This window comes from Cyprinus carpio, chromosome B8, assembly GCF_018340385.1.
Source record: "Cyprinus carpio isolate SPL01 chromosome B8, ASM1834038v1, whole genome shotgun sequence".
Lineage (NCBI taxonomy): Eukaryota > Metazoa > Chordata > Actinopteri > Cypriniformes > Cyprinidae > Cyprinus > Cyprinus carpio.
The window spans coordinates 23249419-23270310 of record NC_056604.1 but is presented as its reverse complement, the minus strand read 5'-3'; the positions used below and the strand labels follow the sequence as shown (position 1 = coordinate 23270310).

Below are 20892 nucleotides of genomic sequence, written 5' to 3'. Positions count from 1 at the left end.
TTCTTCATTTAATTTCTTGTGTGGTATGGATGACTGTCGATCCTGTCAAACTCGTTGTAGACACATGGACTTATAAAGATCAACTTATGCTCATATGTGAAAGGGGGAACACTATAACCTTCACCATAGTCGTGTTCATAAGTTGGTTTCTTGGTTTCCTGTGTCTATTGTTTTCATATATGGGAAGAGATCTGCCCAAAAATTACAATGAGGCCAAATCAATAACATTCAGTCTCCTTTTGTACTATCTGACCTGGATTGCATATTTCACAGCTTACCTCACTACTAAAAGCAAATACATCATCATTTTAAATGCAATTGCCCAGATATCCAGTATAAACGGAATTCTCTTTAGTTATTTCATACCAAAATCTTACATTATAATATTCCAGCCTCAAAAAAATACTCCTGCATACTTTCAAACATCTATTCAGAATTACACCCAAACCATTAGTAGGACTTAGACTCCGACATAATGCTGTGTCCCAATTCTCTGCTATCCATCCTAAATATATTCGAAAAAAGAATTAATATGTCCAAAATCATAGTATGTTGAAAAGAGTATGCCAAAGATTCCCAGATGGTCTACTTTCGGTAGAAATTCGAAGTGCAGAGATGTGCATACTCTAACGGCTAATATTGCCCAGAACACATTGCGCAGTGGATGAGGATTTGATTAGAACTACAAACACGCATAAAAAGTGTTTAAAAACTACTAGATAAATGGGTTTGAGTGATAAATAAGCAATATCTAACCTGTTGAAAAAATATTTAGTTTAAACGGTGACATGATGCATGTAACTACTAAACAGAGCATCCAGTAAAGACATAATAATGATGAAGTTCTATGTCCCAAAACTTCCCTACTATTCTGCTACATACTCAAATGTATGAACTTTTTCTTCACAAAAAGAGTACATACTTTTAGGGCATAGTATAGGCGAATAGGGATGCAGCATTAGTCTGACTCAAACTTTGTTTAAAACCTGCTTAGATTCTTCATTATTATGTTATGCAAACACAAAGGCAGAGAATGGATATCCATTCTGGGGATCAATCTGCATTATGAGACTCTGTGATTTTTGAGATTTAAATCTAAATGGAATGTAAACACAAATGCTTTTTTTTTTTTTTGTAACTTGTAATAAAGAACATTTTCAAGGACTTAATAATTTGGTGTCCAAGTAATTCATATAAAGTGTTGATCAGCTATATAATATAATACACATATTATACATAATAATATTATACATATTATGTACTTGTAAGTAGAGGTGGAAAGTAACCAATTACAAATACTTTCGTTACAGTACTTGAGTACATTTTTAAAAATTTTCTACTGTCTTTAGTATGATTAAATTGTGGTACTTTTACTTGAGTAGAATAAAACTAAAGTATTCAACTTTGCTACATTTATTTTTCACCAAAAGTACAAAGAACAAAACAACAACAACAACAACAAAAAACAAATAGATGAAGAAGGCGCCAATGGAGAAACAGAGCAAGCGGGCGTTTCATGGGCACTTTTCAAACTCCTGGGGTGGAGCTCTGCACTTCAGCCAATAACGGACAGGTCTGACTCGAGTGCAAAACCAATCAAAACTTCCAGTTCAGCTGCGGGGGCGGGCTGTTCAAACCCAATATGCTTTGACTGTCAATCACCGGCGTTGTCGTTTTGAATTAGCGTAGAGTTTCAATATTTTAGTGAATGTGAGCTATGCTCTGATTTTAAATCGTAATTTTGTCAGCTCCTGAAATGGGTCATACCGTCTATATTATACAGCAGTATAAGTAAATAAAAACTTGGTTGATAGAAGAATGCAGTTATTGCATGGATGGAGCAAGAACAATTTAAGTGCCTAAAATACATGCACGTAGCTCAGCTGAATGGTAAAAATAGTCCTCTTTGACAGTGCAGTTAAACTAAACAAAGTACAAAGTTAAAATAACCTCAACATTAACGACAACTGAAATAAGAGTACATGCATTTTACGTGCATCAGGCTGATAGATCAACCATGATTTATCTGTAACTCAGGTGCATTTAAAATCACTTTTTCTGTTTGCATGCTTTGGATGTTCGAGCACATGGGCAAAGAAACAAGATAGTCTATGTATGACCAGACGATTTAAACATATCAAAAACGAGACGATATGGACATTACGAAGCGGTAAACAGTGCATGTTTCATTCATACTCGAAGCCGGAGGGCGCTCTCACACAGAAAGTCCAAAACAGCCTAGTAGAAGTAATAACTTATGACCTGCAGGAATCCCTAATATGGACAAAGGCATCTCACTATTGCTGTAGCTAAAAAAGGTAATTTCGAGGTAACAAACAGAGGCGTACCTATATGAAGTGGCGGCCCCAGGCAAATTTAATCAGTGAAGCCCTTCTAAAAGTTTTTTATTATTATAATTTTTTTTATCTTTGTTACCTAGTGATTATTATAATTATACAATATGAAATGTGGACAAAACACATCTAACAGTATATAATGCACAAAACAGGAAGCAGCGCTCTCTCACTCAGATGTGCATGCTCAAACCAGTGCACTCAAATCTATAGAACTGTCTTCTCTCCTGGAATGAATGTTGCCAGAAGCCTATAAACAGTAACGCATTACTTACAGAAGGTGGCCACCCAGAACGTGCTTTCTACCGCCGTGAGTGCCGCCACAAATAAATATTGTCACAAAGACATTTTTAATTTATTTATTAAAATGCCTTTAATAAAACGGCATGCGTTTTTTTGTCACACACACACTTTGATATCCGTTACCTGTCCTTTATTTTGATAAAGAACAACGTGGGGAAAAGACATCAGTTCACTAATTAAGAAATTGTTGCGTAACCTATTTTAGGAATTTGTGAGGCACTGTATAATTTCGCTCCTATATCTAGGCCTAACTAAAACAAGAAATGGTCCTAATAATTAAAATAACAGTGTCACCGTGGAGATAATTTTTGTGTTTATTATAGTGTTCAAATGCTGATCTTATAAGACTTAATGTTTGTTTGTTTGTTTGTTTGTTTGTTTGTTTGTTTGTTTTTTTTTGCTGTATACAACTTTTAAAAAATTGTTTCTTAAATATGAACCAAAGTGAGATCATACATTATTAAGGTCTTACTGTCATTATTAGCTCTTAATGGGTTCAGTCTTACATGTATTCTGTGGCTTATTGTGAATATAAACCATCAGTTTTGGACACAACAAAGCAAAACTGCACCTGATTTTAGAGCTTTGCATTTCAGCCCGAGCTTAACGTGTCCCTGTTCACGCAGACGAGATGGCAAGCGCATCCTGTTTGTTTTCTCTATTTTACAGTAGCACAATGTTGATATTCATGTGAGTGTACACAAAAATAAGGGTAGGCCACACCATTTACAGCCTTCAAGTTGTTTCCACTGTTATGAAGAAGAAAATGAAGTGTCCACCCGTAACACTGTTACGTTCTTGTCTCTTTTTTTCTGGTCTACAAAAAAATGCTGAACTCCTTTCTCCCTATCCACTTTGCTCTTGATCTTTATCAACATAAATGTTGTCTAATTAAGATTGAAGGAGTAGTAGTTTTTGTTTATCATTTTCACTTAAGAAAGATTTAATACACATACTGTTTATTTCTTTAATAATTTTCAATTCTTTTTTTTTTTTTTTTTTACTAGTCCTGCTTAATAATTTACCATAAGAAATAGAGATCTGATATACTTTATACTTTAAATATTCCCATTTTTCTCTATAAGTTTTAAAATTTGAATCTCCATTTATATTATTAATTGTAGATATAATTTCATGACAAAAGGGCTCGCTATGTAGAAGGTTTGAATTTAATTTCCAATAACCTTTTCTCCTTTGATAGGCATTTGTAGGTCTAAGAATTAGCTTAACCATACAATGGTCAGTTAATGGTGCAGCAGAAACTATAGAGTCTGACTCCAGACCAGATCTAAATTCAGAGACTAACCATAAATCTAACCTGGATTTGACTGACCCATCGAGTTTAAACCATGTGAAAACTTGAATACCAGGGTTTTTAGTGCGCCATACACAGGGCCGGCGCTCCGCACACGCACATCACGCACTGCGCGTAGGGCACGAAGTGCTTGGGGGGGCACCAAAAAATCTGGGTCGTGAAAAAAATCATCACAATAGGCTACTAGTATAAATAACAAATAAAATATTTCTAAAAGCATGTTAATATACAAAAGCAATACAAAAGTAATATAGGCCTAGACCAAATTAGTCGAGAAAAAGGTGAATCTCTGTGCCAGTCTCCCTCTGGTGCCCCCCCTTCCCCACCTCCCAGTGGTCTGTTCGATTATGCCTCAAAAAATGTCAAATTTGGCAGACACCGACCTCAGACATGGCCTCGAAAAGGCACCAAGCGTCGGGGGGGCGGAAAAAAGAAGAGACAGCGGGATGATGCTCGCGCGTCGCTTGCAGGTAAGACAATGTTTTAAATAAAAATGTTTGTTTTGTAGCCCTTGCGTGTAGTATGCATGTCCAGGGGCGTCGGCGCGTCCACGTCGCTAGTAGCGCAAAAGATCCGGGGCTTTTGGCCCTGCATGTTGAGTCTTTTATTTTAACGGGGTCCGGGGAAATTGTGAAACTTGAGCTAAAAAAGATGCAGTTTGTTTGAGAAGGAAAGGAATGCCAATCGTTGGGGTCCTCATCGTCATATTTGAATGACAATAAAGCAAATTTTCCCCGTACGGTACGTTACAGATGTGTCACGTGTGCATATATAGCTATTAGTGCAGAACGTTCCCTATTGTAATTTCTTCGCTTCAATACAATGTCTATCTGCCTCAGTCTGAACTTTAGAAAAAACCCTGCAACTGAACGTGATGTGATTTTGCCAAATTAGACCGCTTAGATAAAGATTTTTCGTTGTTGTACTATGGCATGCGGTCATTTTCAAGAGGTTCGGCCAAGGGCGACATCTGTTGGTGAAACTGCAATTAGAAAAAAAAAAACCACAATCTCAGTGTTTGTATATTTTCATATTCACAGAGTTATCAAATTATTAGGGCTGGGAAAAGATTAATCTCGATTAATCGCATCCAAAATAAAAGTTTGTGTCTACATGATATATGTGTGTGTACTGTGTATAATTGCATGGTTATTTGCATTTTAAAATGTGCACTTTAAAATTCATACTTCATAAAATTCATACACTTATACTGTTATTTGCACTAAACTTTTTTTTGCACTTTTAACTTTCTGTGTTTACATTGTTCAGTTCCAATTATTCATTTGCAGCAGTTATTTTGGAAGTAAAGAGAACCTAACTAAGAAATTCTGAATGGTAGTTATTTCTTTGGTTGTTGGTGGGTGGGTGGTTGGTTGGGGAGGGAAGGGGGGGGGCACCGCCAAGCATTTGTGCTTAGGGAACCCAAATGGCTAGCGCCGGCCCTGGCCATACATCTATCAATTTAAACAAAAGTCAACAAATATCCTAAACAAATGTTGTAACCTCAATTTTGAAGGAGATCTATCAAGCCATTCATCTATCACCATATTAAAATCCCCTCCAAAAATAAAATATTCAGTAGGATACCTTTGGCATAGATCCTTAACAACTGTTGTAACCTCAGTAATTAAAATTTTGTTTTGGTTATGATTATTATATCCATATATATTTCCCAAAATCAAAAATAATCCAATTAACACAAAAAACACAAACAATCCATCACCCACAAGAAAACTAACAAAAATTAAAAACACACCAGGAAAATTATTTAAAAGTACACCTGCTGACCTATTAGAACCATGAGAAAAAATATATATATACTCCCCATCCCCATTAACAAAACCCTAAATCCAAATCAAAATAAACAGAATCATTTAAATGGAGAAGAATACATTGCGCTTTTTCATTTTTACAAAAAAGAAAAATTGATTTCCTTTTAACAGAATCTCTTAGACCCCTAGTGTTGAGTGAAACATAAGAGAACATCTAGTTATAAGAAAAAAAATATTAAAAAGAGATAAATAAGCAAAGAGAGAAATAAAATAAGTAAACTATTATTTATTGTTTTTTTGGGGGGGGGGATTAAACACACCTGCAAGCCCCTATCAATTATTATTAAATACCAACAAATTAACTGTAAAATGAACACTTCATTAAATTAAAAATCAAAAGTGAACAGATTTTGTTAACTTGATTTCACTTTTTCTCCCCTCTTTTAAATGTAACAGGTTTCCCAGAACGTCCCAACTGAAAAATCTCAACTTGAAGAGAGAAGAGAAGAAAGAAGAAGCAAATTAACAAACTGACAATTAAATAATTTTCTTTTCCCCCTTTTTTGCCAGTATAATTATCAGCTAAGAGCTAACTAAATGAACAACATTCCCTTTTAATTACAAAAGCATAAACAAGTCAAAGGTTGTTACGGTTAGACGAGAACCTAAAGTCGTTGATGTATACAACTCGACCTGTGCTGCAAGAGTAACGGCATGCTTTGGTCCAAAATTCTTTCTAATCCAGATTAACCCTGTTACCGCTGATATAGCCGACATATACGTCCTGTCCTGCTCCATTTTCAGCCATGCAGCTGTGCAAGCCTCTCTGTCAGCTTTGCAAATCTTGCTTGAAGTGAATCCCCAAGTCTATGCAGATCTTAGAGTTTTGGGACAGTTTCCAGATGGAATCCCGGTGGAATCTCATGGTGAACGCGATGATAATCCGTCGGTCTCTCCCCTCTTCCTTCCTTTCAATGCAATGAACAGTATCCACAACAGATTCCATCTAATTGTTACACTGCAGCACTAGTTCAGACAGGATACTCACGACGACGTCTCGGGTGCTTTCGTCGACTTTTTCTTTCAATCCATGTATTTTAAGGTTCCAGCGTCTCTTGTAGCGCTCCAACTCCGTGACCTTTTCTTTCAGCTCATTATTTTCTTTTACTAGACGGGGCGTTTCTTTTTCTATGGCTTATCTTGACCTTGCACTCTTTAATCTCAGTGGCATTCAGCTTCACAAGTTTGGTGATGACAGCCACCATGATTGAGTTTTCTCTCAGCTGGTCACCGAAGCTGTCAATTTTGGAGGTAAGCTTTTCAATAGCTTCCACAAGAGATGCGTTGAAAACTTCTGATGAATCCTGTGTGTTTTTTACCTTTGAAGGTGGTGCTGTACTCTTCTCTCTTCGTCCAACCCAGTCTCTTACTACTGCGTATCCATACCACGAGTTTTCATTTTCATTTGGCGTAGTATTTACACGCCAAAATCAAATTTTGCGTTCATATGGTATGCAAAACCCTCCCATTAAACTTCTATTGATGGAAAATCCGTATGAATTGCACGCAGAAATGTATTATAGTGAAACGTCATCGTCCCGCCCCTTAATCATACGAAGATTCACGATTTCATCTCGTGCAGGTGCCGAAGGTGCATGCAGAAATACGTGTTTTTTATTTTGTTTTTTTTTACAGAAACATAACTCATAATCTCTAATAGGGGCGAATGTTGTTACTACATCTATTATTACACGCTTGCTCATTAATAGTTGGAGGATTGTTTTTACAGTTTATTGCTTTAACAGTCCATTTCCGGGAAACAAAATGTTTGCAGAATTTTCAATAACTCAATATGAATAATTTATGCTAGTTATAGTAGTTATATATCTGTCTGCTTTATTTATTCTGCTCTCTGCTTTTGTCTTTTTGACTCATATACACGCATTTTTGTTTCTTTGTTTGTGATTGTATTTGGAATGGTAAAAGTATTAACTAATAATAATAATAATAATAATACAAATAAATGAATAAATGAAAAAAGGTACATATTGGCCTCAATTTTAGTCCTTCCCTGCTCCAGGAAACGTGTAGATCACAGATGTGTGGATTAATCAAATCTCTGTAAACCTGATTTAGCACAATTTTTTTTTTTTTTTTTTTTTTTTTTTTTTTGTAACCCCTCATTTTACATTTGTGCAAGCAGTATGTCCGGAGGCTCTTTGGAAGCATCACTTCTTCTTGGAGATGTGTTTCTTGATCAGATTCAGTTGTTAATTTACAGTTATCTTTTATATTTACTGTTAATTTCAGTTATGTTCAGATAAATGTTTAGATATATGCAGTCTGTATTAATCTTTAAGTGCACCCATTTACATACAGAATCCTATTTAAAGAAGCCTATTTTTTTTTTTTTTTTAAGATCCCACCAGTTTGCCCATCCAAGAGGAATTTGTTTATCGAGCAGAAACTGGTAACTGTATGAAATGGCAGCTGGTTTATAGAGTTTAAGTAATATTCTGGCAGCTGCAACATACTGTACATAATTGCAAAAAAAATAAAATAATAAAAAATATAAATGAGATCCTTGTACAAAAAAAAAAAAAAAAAAAAACTGATTGTATTGTGTACTGACTATATCACTGTTTCTTGTTTATCCTTCAATCAAGTCACACTCATTGACGAATCGGGGCACATCCTTAATGATGAATGTGTTCAGCCTGAAGAGGTGTCTTTGGCCACAATCTGGCAAAAGTGGCAATCCCTAAGCAATGAAAGATGGCACATTGCAAGGGAGGCCATGGTCAAAAATCTTTTGGTAGCTGAACATGTTCAGGATTGCATCTGCCAACACTGTTTTACTGCTGAGGCCATTGCAGGGTGCAGGGACTGTCTACCTAGGCAGTATCTATGCACCATGTGTGATGGAGATGTCCATCAGCACCTACCTCTCCATAACAGGGACTCTATGGCCCCTGGGTTCTTTAAGCTCTTGTGTCCAACCACTGCAGTGAGGAGACATTCCGAGACATTTGAGTTCTCTGAACAGGGTATACTTTTCATGTGTCCCATTATTCTTTTCAGTTTGTACATTTTAAATGGCTGTACATTAGTTTAAAATTATGATGAAATATATTTAATAAATATATTTAATTGTACTTGTTTATGAATCTTCACTAAAGAGTTTATTATAATTTTTTTGTTTGCTTTTGCTTTTTAAGTCCGATATCTTCCACTACTTTTGCCAGACAAAATCTGTGCCTGTTCAGAAGGTTCATGCAGAGTGATCAGTGGCAAGCATATTATTGTAATAAATTTGAATGGTAAGATCTAGTTTTTCTCTTTATGAAAACAACACATAAAGGTTAATATAAGAACTCAATATCTGTGATTAGGAATTTTAAAGCTGTTGTGATCCATCACTTTTTATTATAGTACGGTACAGACTCACCCTTCCATCACTGGAGTGCTCATGCTGCAGGAGAAAATGGGTTGGGGTTCAGTGATCTCCTCAAGTCTGGCTACTGGCCAGCCTCTATACATTTTGAGACCAACAGAGTGGTAAAATATGTGGAGACACATTCCAGAGAGCCTTTCTGGAGTGAACCTTTGCCCTGCATGAGGTTGAGAGGCTTTGTGGTGTCCAGCCATTCAAATGTCCCGCTTGCAGTGTGTCCATGCATGCCATCCCAGTGGATGGAAACGTGAAGCTATACAGGTTCCATAATGCACATGGGTATGTATTTTATTTTATTTTTTGTACATTTTATCTTACTAACTTAACACACCACATCACTCTTCTCCAATAAAATAAAATAAAGAAAAGAGAAACTCCACATCAGAGCTAAGGCCTTTATTAAATATGCGCCCACTATTATCAGTTATGCATGAAAAAACAACAATAAAGTAGTTATGAAATAATCATTCATTAAAAACAAAAAAATAATATTAATAATATTTTTGGGATATGCACATGCACTTTTATTTCAACAGCCATTGTTGTTGTTGTTTTTTTTGTTGTTGTTGTTGTTGCCATTCTTTGTTATCAACAACATGAAGTGCATTAAATTACTACATTAAAATAATAATTAATAATAATAATGTTATTATTATTATTGACCTAACTTATTAATTAGAAATCTCAGGGCTTACTTCTAGTAAATATATTATTATGTAAAAGAGGTTCATCTGACAAGATTTTTGGGGAAACTGCATTTGCATGTAAATATGAAATGACATGAATTTGTACTTTTTAATGTGTTTAAAATACAAAAGCCTTCCGAAGACAGTTATTTGTGGTTAAATGTCTCAGTGAGTGATATTCAAATAATAATGTTTCCAGCAGGAGTCGATTAGATATGCAATGTTACAATTTTGAGAAAACAATTAAAACGCTAAAATGTTTAATGATTTCTGTAAGTCCATTGATCAAATACTGTGTTTTGCATGAGTTTTCAGTGATAGACATATGCCTAGTAGTGGCTAATCTGTGAGTGCTATACTCCACAAACCTGGAAGACTTTCTGAATGTATACAATCAGAAGGCTTTTTAGAAAGCAATTTTAAAAGATAAAAAGAAGTGGGGGAATATACAGTATTTCTTTTAATAATTCACTTCCATTGTGACAATAACATATACTCAAAGTAACTGTAGTCTGGTTATGAGTATTTTAAAATATAACAATCTAATTACAAGGACTTAATTTTTGGAATCTGTTTACATAATCCAGTCACTACCCAGCATTGTACGTTATATAAAAAAGAATACATAAAAAGTATTAAGAATTGCATTTTAGGTATAGTATGAGTCTCTGTATATAGTTGTCTTGTGCCACAATCCAGAATCTTAATTAGCATTTTATTAATAATGTCTCAGGTTAGGGCTTGCACGTAGGGTTAGAGCTGTCCTAATGTAAGTAACCAAGAAAATTTAAAAATTCAGCCAGAAAGTGGCCCATTTTATCAATGTTTATAAACTTGCAACAACTTACATAATAGCAAGTTGTTGAAAAGACAATATAAATGTGACTCAATAGACTTTGTTGTCCATGATGTGAATACATCTATGTATGTTTTACTGCCCTTCCACCCTAAGGGAAGTTATGCTTAGGGTTAGGATCTTAGTAAAGGGGTAATTTATCACAGCAGCACAGGATTTGCTGTGGTTGGACAATCTTTTAACCCATATTAAAAACAGTTTAATGTTGCAAACTACATGTTGCTGTTATTATTACTTAAGTAATGTATTCAGTTAACAAAGCGGTGTTGCTTTGTTGTGAGAAATTACCCCTTTACCAAGGTCCTAACCCTAAGCATAACTTAAGCATAACCCTAAACATAACAACCCAGTTGAGCAGATGTCACACTTACTTGTCCATATATGGTCATTTATAACAGAATCTTCAAGGTTTTTGTGGTGAATTAAAAGATTATAATTTAAAAATTTATTTACCCCCATTAAATATCAAACTAAGATGAATGATTGCATTGTGGGGTTAACCTGATGCAGCAAAAGATTTGTTGATTACAGTGAAACTTCCTTTTTTCCTTCTTGCTTACAAAAAATAGTCTGATAATTATTAAAGCATTTGCAGTATTTCTTGACCAAAGTGCAGCTACTCAAATGAAGTGCTTCTGTAACATTTAGTGTATTTATTGTGCATTAAATGTATACATTTAATCACTTCTGTGTTTCCTGGAAATGGACCCTTCAACTTTGCCTTTATTATCTCACTAGTTGAACTATAATGAGCATATATAAAAAACTATAATAACATATATACAATGTTATGAGACTGCATTTTTTTTTTTTTTTTTTTTACAAAACAGTTATTTTCTCAATTTCTCTCATCTTAACTTTACATTAACTTTAACTTTTAGTCACGTAATTTAATTTGATCAAAAGGGTTGTGTAAGAACTATTATTTAAAAAACTTCTCTGTTTTGTATTATTAAAAGCATTGTTTGACTATACAAGGGTAAATAATTTATAATTCTACTATGGAATTTACCAAATATTCTTATGCATTAATGCAGTAGTGGTACTTCACTTTCTCTAGACTCAATCACAATTTATGTCTATGTGCTAATATATGACAATATAATATACCTTGTACATCTAGCCTCAAGTCTAGAGATGGTTGTTCACATCCATATATTTACTGAATAGACAAGTATATTATACTGTGCACACACAATGGGCTTACATTAAAAAAAAAAAAATAATAATAACAAATAATTACATAATACCTCAAAAAACCCCTTACTGATTGATTCCCCCCCCTTTCTTGCTGGCACCACCAGTGTCCTCCGCACTCCAAAAACATGCAGGTATAGTTAATCAAACACTAGAGGCTATATTGTGTGTTGTGTGGTCATCTGTGACAGACTGGTCACCAGTTTAGGGTGATTTTCTACCTTTGGCCTGTGGAAGCTGGGTTAAGCTCCAGCACCTAGATATTTCAGCCATAAAAATGGTCAAAAGATGTAAATGGACAGTGAAAACACAAACCTTTATATGTCCACTATAACAGAAACTGTGGTTCAAAAACAAATTTACAGAGGTGAATTAAATTGCCATGTAGGTTTACTTATTCTTACCAGGATGGACAAGGTAACCAATGCACCAACACCTCTTTACGTCCCTATGAATAAGGGTAAAAATTAAGAGCCAATTACAAAACAAATCATCATTACATTTCAATCTTTACATATGACTACATCAATTTTAGTACATCACTAAATTTTTAAAGCATTTAACGTCACTCATCAAAAACTTTTAACAAAGCACAGTGGAAAGCCACCATCTTCATGTGGCATTACTGTGGTACAGCAACACCCCCAGCACGAAAACAGAGACAGGGGAAGCTGCAGGTTGAAGTTATGTATGTAACGAAAGGTGGCGTGCTGTAAGGTGAATGCTACTACAACAGAAACTAACCCCTAACCTTAACAGACATCTTTCACGACCAATTAAAAAGACCTTTAAGCAAAGCTCCACCATACCCACACTTGCAAAAACACACTACAGCAGGTTGTCATCAAAGTATGCAATCTGAAATTTTAATTCCAATTCATAATTTAGGATTCTTATCATCTTAACCAAAACTGACCCATAAATGCCACTCAAGCAAAGCCAGACAGACTGAAGAGCAACTTCAACAACTGCTGTTAACATATTCAAAAGCAATGGAAAAACACTCCTGAACTTTAAATGTTATATAGTTAGATAATATGTTATATTCATACTACATTACATAACATAATACTTTACATAAAAATATAAATTAAAAACAATAATTCACAATAATAATAATTATTAATAATTGTTTGTAATCTTGCTACATCTTTCTACCTTGTGCTCTTTTGCACTGCCTGTACTCATACTGTAATCAGTAAGCAAATATGAATTCCATTCCAGATGTTTATTTTTTGGAATAAAATACCCTACACATTAGCATTCATTGAATGTGGAGTTCTTAACAGAACAGAATTAAACATTTTGGGATATTGATCAATTCATAGTTTGAGCAAAAACATAAATTAATTACTTAATTAATTTAAATAATTTATTAAATTATCTTTACATGGAAATACGTCCAGAGACGCATGAAATGGACATTCTGTACAAATGTAAAATTTGGTTAGAAATTAATTAATTACTTAACTTGAACAGAGAATGTCTAAAAGTTAAAATGCAAAACAAATTTTAAACATCTAAAAATCTAAACAGCACTGAAACAAATATAAACATCCATTTTAGGAGAACTTTCCAAATGGATGACAATGTGTAGTAGACTAGGAATGCAAAGAGCTAACTGTATTGTATAACATTTTATACCTGTGTCCATATTTTTGGGGCGCTTTCTCTTTGCTGCCATGTTGACAGTTGATTAAAAAAAAATGTTTAGCCTTAGTTCAAGTTCACATTGTTCCTTGCTAATTGTACTGACTTTACCCAAAGTCATTTAACTATGTGCTCATCTTTGAAATGCCTCTTGGGCATTCAGCTCCTATCTCTGAATGATTCTCCAAAGCTATAAATTATTACTTTTAAGATTCAATTTGAGTTTGGGAATCACCAATAAAATCTGACAACAGTCTCAAAATATTTTTTCCTTTGTTCCTTATATATACATATAAATAAATAAATAAATAAATATATACATTTTCAGACTGGAGCAGCCAATGCGCATAAGCAGTATGCAAATACTGTCTATTTCTAAAGCAACCGGAGCTTCTAACAGCAGTTGAGATGACGTGTTAACTTTTCTAATCAACAATTTGCTCTTTTATTTAGAAGGTTGGATTAATTTGCCATGTTGGCCATTATTAATGAGTAATAGGAGTGTAATGTGTTCATATATCTAGAGTCTTTGCTTCACCCCATATTCTTCTACTCACTATTCTGGTTTTAATATGACTCCCTCGATCTCTCTTCTCTCTTCCATTTCATTCATCCTAAGTGCACTACTCATTCTTTTCTTTGCCTGTTTCTTCATCTCCTTTGCCTGTTTAGTCTTTTTTGTCACTTTCATGTATCCTTCCTCAACAGGTCTCTCTGGTTCTCCCCTCCACTTTATGTCTGTTGTTCTTCGATTTGCTCTTTATCCTCAAATCTTTCCTTCATCCTCACTTCTACATTTTTCTCTGATAAAATGTCCTCCTCATCTTCTACAGTCTCTTTTAAGTCCTGACTCTCTGTCCTATCGCCCTCTGTGTCCTCTTGTTTTTTTTTTTTCTGGACTTTTAAATCTCTGTTCCTCAACAGGCCTCTCTGGTTCTTCCTCCCCACTTTCTATCTGTTGTTCTTTGATCTGCTCTTCATCCTCCAGTCTTTCCACATCTTTTTTACCAGTATGTCCTCTTCTACAGTCTTTTTCAAGTCCTGACTTTCTGCTTCATTACCTTCTGTGACCTCTGGTTCTTCTTCTGGACTCAAACCTTAAAAAAGTACCATTAAAATCATATTAAAACACACACACACACACACACACACACACACACACACACACACACACACACACACACACACATATATATATAAACATTGAAATAAAGTGCAGTTTAACATGGAAACTTGTATAGCTACAATATTTAGGTATCAGTGCTTGCTAATACAATTTACCCTTTAAAATATGCTCAAAGAGGATGAGCATTTTTTCCATCACCATATGTCCCTCAATTGGGAACTCAAAGGGACACTGGACCTCTGCTGTCCACTTATGGGCCTTTGAACATTTCCCTAGTAGAAGAAGTGGAACATATCCCAGAGCTTTCAGCTTCTCCATCTAAAATATAAGAACGTCAAACAGTACAGCTTTTAAAAATGGTTCATAATAATTCTGAAAGAAAGTTAAAAAATATGCTTAGCATCATGTGACTCCAAGCCAACATGTGTGGTTTTTTTTTTAAATGCCCAGGCTTATTATTTATATTATACCATACAAAAAAAAAATCTGAAAGGCTATTCAGACTGTATAATTTCTGAAAAAATAAATAAATAAATAAATAAATAAATAAAAAAATTCAAGGCTTCTGCTTAGGTTGAGTATGGCAAGCTTTCTGCTTTCAGTGCACATCAGTTAACTTGAAAGTCATATTTGGAACACCTCCAGGCAACTTTTTTAAGGGTATGCAAAGCTAACTACCATTTATGGGAAACTCCTGAAATCTCAAAACATATTTTAAAATTACCAATAAATTCTGACATTAGAATATATAAATAGAGTAAATAGAGTTAAAACTGTAAATTTTGTTTAATTTAGTTATTGTGCATGTGCAGTAGTTCTCCTTTTTCTGGGAACCAGAGCTTATAATGCCAGCTGCAGTGATGTGTGATTTTACCAAATGCCTATTAGTTTTTTTTATTTACAATAGTTCTGCCCATTATTAATAACTTTTTATTTGAACTGTCAGTTTACAGGAATTACAATTTATTCATGATCGTGTAATGTATTATGTTTATGTTGTATGCAAAACATTTTTATTTTGTATAGCCTCCTAAATAAATGCTTTAGTTTAGAACAAAGTGCGAGGTAATGAAATTAGAATGTTGACCTTTGCCTACCATGATGGCTAAATTGTCAAGGACTTTGGATTGATTCCTTGATGCAACTGTTGTTTTAGCCCACTGTGCATGTGCAGTAGGGCTTTGGTACGGAACTTTGCCAACCGCACTGACTGTTTAAATTTAAAATCAAGCAATTTTCCACACTATGAAAAGAGAAACAGAAATACACTGAGTATTAAAATAAAGGAAGTTCATCCTAATCTGGCAGTGGGGACACTGGCGTAAGGTTGAAACTGGCATTTGGACTATACAAAAACAAAACAAAATGACAAAATTTGACATAGCATAAAAGACAGACATCAAATACACACACACATACACACACACACACACACACACACACACACACACACACACACACACACACACATATATATATATATATATATATATATATATATATAATATATATATATATATATATATAATATGGTACCTCTCAAAACAACACATTTGTCAAGTATGGTAACCCCATACTCGAAATTGGTGCTCTGCATTTAACCCATCCAAGTGCACACACACACAGCAGTGAGAAGTGAACACACCGTGAACACACACCCAGAGAGCAGTGGGGCAGCTTTATCCAGCGCCCAGGGAGCAACTGGGGGTTCAGTGCCTTGCTCAAGGGCACTTCAGCCATGGCTATTGAGGGTGGAAGAGAGCGCTGTTCACTCACTCCCTCCCACCTACAACTCCTGCCAGCACCGAGTTTCTAACCTGCGACCTTCTGGTTGCAAGTCCAAATCTCTAACCATTAGGTCACAGCTGCCCCTAAAGAGCGCTTCACGGATTTGCGTGTCATCCTTTCGCAGGGGCCATGCTAATCTTCTCTGTATCGATCCAATTTTTAGTATATGTGCCGCCGTATTAAAGACTAATTATAAACAATTTATTTGTATATCATCAAATGTTATTAGGATATGGCCAAGATAAACAGTATGTGATGATTGTGCAGGGCTGTTAAAATCCACACATCTGTGATCTACACGTAATGCCTAGTATTGACAAAGCAGTGTGCAGTTATCTCATCATAAGGTAAAACCATATGATGCATCAATGAAAAGCAATTGGTTGCGTACAGCAAACTCTTACACTATATTTTATTAAAAAACAAAAATAATAATAGATTATTTTAAACAGACATTAATCGCTTGAACTACATGTGCATGCTCACTTAAAAGAATAATGTTTGATGCTGACAATATTGACATGCATATCGAAGCTATTAGCACTTGCATTTACAATAATGTTATAGTGTTAGTTAATTAAATATAAGTTGAGTTACAGTTATTTTACATATAATAATGAGTTCTGTATTGTCCAATTAGATGCTGTTACGTCATTACACAGGGACTAGTCCACTGATTGTTATGTTCAGAGTTAGTATGCTCGCAGGTTCTGGTGCGGATGGTTGTAGTCAAACCCATCAGCACTGGGCAAGAGCATGAACCCCGCTGTTGTAAAGTTATGCTTTACTAAGTAAAGTTCCTGCAACGGATTATCTTTGTTGTGTGCTTCTCTCCACGCCTCCACGGACACTGATAGACTAACGTTACAGACGAGAGCACAACAAGTGGTGTCAGAAGTTGAGCATGATAGAAAATCATCAGCGAATTGTGAGTGTTATGAACTGCTGGGACATCCGTTGTGAATCTATGGACATTATAATCTGCAAAACCCCGTTGTGAAGTAGTATTAAAGACTAATTGACACGTTTATTCAGCGCATTAACCGCTCTTTCAAGGAGATAAAAGCAGCAAGGAATCCCCCCCCACCAGCAGAAAGGCGTGGCGCTGGAAGTTTACCAAAATCAAGCGCTGCATTTGGCTGCCTGCCAAGTTTCACAGTCACATTGCAATTCACAGAGCAGAATATACTTCCATATTAATAAATAAATATAAAAAATAAAACATTGACTCAACAGAAAATATGAGTTGGATTTAAATTATAATATAAGATGGATTCAACTGATCCGGAAGTCTCACTTGGAGCTTCAGCTGCCCCAGACCCCCCACACTGGCTACAGGCTGTGCTGTCACAACAAAATAAGCAACTTCAAAATGCCATTTCACCTCTGCTCCAAAGACTGGAAGCAACAGAGACTAGTTTGTTAGCTCTCACACAGCAGCCCCATGCCAAAACGGTGACATGTGGTCCACACCCACATGATGACACTACCACACTTTCATCTGCCCCAGATAGAACACTTGTGACAAACAGAGATGCAACAGTGCCTTCAGATGCTGATGGTAAGGATGACTGGGACTCTTTTATCATTCCTTTTGAGCGGAGAGCTGTCATTTACAGATGGAGTGCAGTAGAGAGAGTGGATAAACTGCACGAATGTCTAAGGGGTGCTGCTGTTAGATATTTGTGCTCATTACCTGAACACATCCGTGAAGATTACTTTCTGCTGAAAAGAACAGCTGGCTTTCCGATTTGGTCAAAAAGAGCCTCCCACCACAGCACGGAGGAGACTTGGGGAACTGCGCCAGTCTAAAGAAACTGTTTCAGAGTTTGCTGAAGAGGTTAACAGGCTAGTCATTTTGGCTTATCCTGGAGTTGACATCGAGCTTAGAAAGCAAATTGCTGCTGACGCTTTTCTCAAAGGACTGCGCAACCAGAAAGTGGCATACGAAGTTATGAACCGTGACCCTGTATCACTGGATGAGGCACAGCGGCTAGTTTCATCCTATGAACACAACTTCAAAGTGGCACTCGGGTGAGACTTCGATCAGAGGGGGAGGACACGTCGAGTATCCTGGGCTGATCTAGACATGGACTCTGATGAGGAGCCACAGGCCTTGCAGTCACGTAGAGTGCAGTCACAGGGCTATGTTACTCAGCCCCAATTGCAAGCGCTCATGGATAAAGTTGATAAGCTCCAACTAGCCATAGATCGTCTACCTCCTCCCTCTTCTGTTGTTCTCCCTTCCACGGAAAGACCCACCCACCAGACAAATTCCAGTATGGCAGACCAGTCAGAAAGGGGACGCGCAGCTCAGACTTCTTTCAAGTCAAACAGATATAGACAGCAGAATAACAGCCCCACCAGAGCTGCTAGTGGGCCATGTTTTCAGTGTGGGGAGGAGGGACATTACAAAAGAAACTGCTCACGGTCCCCCAGTCCATCTACAAGTCCCCCTGCAAATACTGTGACCAAAATGGAGCCCCCAAGTCAAAATCACTCCGAGCAAGCAGAACAAAGTCCATTCATTGTACATGTAAGCAGAGCTGAGAGTCGAGGGCCCAGTTTAATGATCTTGCTGACTGTTGATGGCATACCTGTTAATGCAGTTATAGACACAGGTGCTGAGGCCACAATTATGTCTGAAGAAACATACAGCAAATTACCTGATAAATCACCTGCAGGACTGAAAAAGGTGTGTCTCCGAAATGCAGAAACTGGAAGGGAGATGTCAGCAACAGGCGGAGTGAAAGTGGAATTGAGAATTGGCACAAAAGTGTTGGAGTGGACAGTTTGCATTGCACCAATTCGTGATGCCCTGCTCCTGGGTTTAGATTTCTTAAAAGCTGCCGATTTCACCATTCATGCCTCTGGCAAAGTTTTCATGGTCTCAGAACTCATCCCAGCCTATATATCTGAAGACAAGAGGCCAGACATACGCCATTTCGAGTGTGATGTTAGAAAGTGATTTCACTGTGCCGCCAGAGTGTGAATGTTTAGTTTGGGGTGTGGTAGACGACCCAAAACCAGAACTCCCTGCTGTTCTAGAGCCTGTTAGCCTGGCTGATGGAGTGTCTTCAGGCAGTATCATGATTAACATGGAACAGAGGATGCAACATCAGGCTATGCAACATCATAGCTTCCAGTAGACCCTTATGAAGGGGAGTCTGTTTGGGGGTGCTCATCGAAGCATATCCTGATGCTCAAGAGGAGGGAGAGAGAGCCTATACCAGTCGAGGCACAGTTTTATGCAAAAGGTGGGGACTCAGTGCTACAAGATCCTAACAGTGAGCCTCTGGATGAGCACCATGTAAGAAGGGTGTCGTCACCAAACACCCTTGACCTTCCAGAGCACCTCAGACAGTTGTTCACTTCTGCAAGCGAAACACTCACGGAACATCAGCAAGAGATGTTAATAGCTCTACTGAATGAACACCAAGAAGTTTTTGCAGCAACTGATGATGATCTGGGGAAGTTCTCTGCTCTGCAGCATACCATTGATACAGGAGGAAACACATCTAAAAAAATGCTTGAAGCAGGTATTGTGATCTGTCTGAGGGTCTGAGGGCGAGCAGGATTCAGCCTCCATGCACCCTTCAGTAACTTAACGATCAGGTCATTTCTGCTCATCGATTGGCCAGCTTTGAGAGAATGGTTCGCTGCAATAGCTGCCACATATACGTTTAGCATTGAGGGTGCGCGCCCCTTATCCAGCAGCTCTTGCAAAAAGGTTAGCACATGGGACACATCACATAATATCGGGTCCAAACTTTGTGTAGAACAACAGTTATGGAAGACTGACCATTTTAGGTTGTATAGCCGTCTTGTAGACGGCACTCTTGCCTCCAAAATGGTACTGCTTACTCTCGCTGGGAGCTGATTAAAACTCTTGTGCGGGTTGAAAAATATATTGGGCAGTGAGAGTTGTCTTTGATGCAAAGAGGTCGACCTAACCTGAAGACTGACCAGATTTTTTTAATCATTTGAGGATGTAATGCCCATTTGCCTGGGGCTACCTTGCCTCTGGATAGCATATCTGCACCAAGGTTCGATCTGCCCAGCACGTGAACCACCCGTAATGAGAGGAGTTCCCTCTGTGCCCAAAGTTGGAGGCGACGAGACATCCTGTATAGAGTGCGTGATCCGAGACCACCTTGGTGATTGATGTAGGCCACCACCATCATGCCACTTAAGACGTAGTGCCCCTTCAAGGTCGGTAGGAAGGTTTTCAGGGCTAAGAAAACCGGCAGCATGTCTAAGCAGTTGATGGGCGGACGCCGCTCCGAGACTGACCAGGAGCCGAATGCCGGATTTCCCTCCATTTTGCCCCAACCTGAGTTGGAAGTGTCCGTTGTGACTACCTTCCTCTTGGAGGTCAGCCTTAACCTCAT

General features: G+C 36.9%; 1 non-coding gene across 1 annotated transcript; it reads right to left on the bottom strand.

Annotated features, from left to right (window-relative positions):
- Nucleotides 1-16585: 16585 nt before the first annotated feature.
- On the bottom strand, nucleotides 16586-16688 carry LOC122138335. The gene has a single exon (XR_006155485.1). It is a non-coding gene; the product is annotated as a U6 spliceosomal RNA (small nuclear RNA).
- Between the last annotated feature and the right edge of the window lie 4204 nt (nucleotides 16689-20892).